The sequence below is a fragment of the Propithecus coquereli genome, unplaced genomic scaffold, assembly GCF_000956105.1.
Source record: "Propithecus coquereli isolate 6110/MARCELLA unplaced genomic scaffold, Pcoq_1.0 Scaffold764, whole genome shotgun sequence".
Classification (NCBI taxonomy): domain Eukaryota; kingdom Metazoa; phylum Chordata; class Mammalia; order Primates; family Indriidae; genus Propithecus; species Propithecus coquereli.
In genome coordinates this window covers 135,230-136,884 of record NW_012153774.1, presented here as the reverse complement: position 1 = coordinate 136,884, position 1,655 = coordinate 135,230, and positions in this window count along the sequence as shown.

The following is a 1,655-nucleotide window of genomic DNA, read 5'->3' as shown; positions in this document are numbered from 1 at the left end:
GTTGCTGTGAGCTAGGCTGACACCACGGCACTCTAGCCCGGGCAACAGAGTGAGACTCTGTCTCAAAAAATAAATAAATAAATAAATAAATAAATCCTAAAAGAAAAGGGCTCGATGAGCCTAATGGACTTAGACATACAAAGGAGTAGAAACTTCTGGAAAGCATCCTGACCATGTTTGAAGTTTCTAAGACGCAAATTGAGTGATCAAGACAGCTGACTTGACTATCCGAAGAGCTCACGTGTGAAAGAGGGAGCACGTTCCTTCTGCCCGTGGCGGAGGCTCAGGTGTACACACTGCTGGGAGGTGGACTTTGGCTCAACCCAGAGAACTGACAGAGCCGCCCGCCAGGGAGAGGCTGCTGAGTCCAACGGTTTGTTCCTCCCAGGCAAAACACACCCCCTGGAGTCATGCACTGCTACTTCTCATCACCACGGATGTTCAGCTGGGGAGGCAAGAGAGTGTCAGGGTGAGACGGTCACACTCAACTCGCCCACTCACCTTGCAGGCCTTGCTGTACTCGGTCCAATGTCTGGGCGCCTCCCCCGGAGCTCCCCGCTCTCCCAGGGTGGCCAGGTGCCCTCTGATGGGTCTGGCTTTACCCTGACTTCTAGGGTTGCGCTCATCGTGCTGTTTTGTAAATCTGCCGGAGACTCCCCTGAAGGCAGGAGGGACCCCACCGCGCCAAGCGCAGGGCCTGTCTGTCGCACAAACACTGAGCTGCCTGCTGCTGCCCTTCAGAAAGGGTGGCCGGACCCCGCCACAGGGGGCTTTGGATGCCTGGCGTAGGCACCTTACTTTGCTCTACTTGCTGCTAACTGGACAGCACTGCAGCCTCAGGACGGCCTTGCTGATGGACACCATCTTGTGCGTGAACCACACCCCCAAGCACGGGGTGTGGAAGGAAGGTCACGTTCTTTCTTTTCAACTTCCCTGATGGCTCAGCCTTGTCATATCTGTTCAGTTTCCACCTGTGTTTCTCTCTGTGCCTGCGGTTTGAATGTGGCCCTTTCTCTGGCCAGTTTGTTTAAGCCTTTAACTTGACTTTCTGCATGGGAAACGCATCAGTCTCCCTCCCGGAACACACAGCTTGCTGGCGGCGAGGATGAGCTGGTACAAAAAGCAGAGACACAGCAGCCCCTGGTGGCAGCTTCAGGCCTCATGCAGACACAAGCTCCTGCCACCAGCCAGCGGGCTGCCGGCCACTTGCAGGTCAGACAGACGCCTGGACGTGGGGAGCGCCTGGGCTGAGCTGAGGACGCGCGTGCGGCTGTATGTGCATGTGCATGCATTTGTGTGTGCGTGCATTTGTGTGTGTGTACATGTGCGTGCGCATGGACAGGGGTGTGTGTCATCCCTTGAGATTTCTAGGGAGGCTCAGGAAAAACCAAACCACAGCTGAACAAGAAGTAGAAAACACGAGAAGGAACTGAGTAAGAGGCTATCTCAGTCTTCTTAACTCTTACAACTAAGGTTTTTGTGAAAAGTATAGTTTCAAAAGTTACTTTTTAGAAAATCCACTGCATATTTTATTTACCAAAAGAGACTATATCCTGCTTCTTTTATTGAAAGAGTTCTCTCCTTAACTCTCAATTTTTATTTATTTATTTATTTGGGGGGACAGAGTCTCACTCTCTCACCCGGGCTGGAGTGCA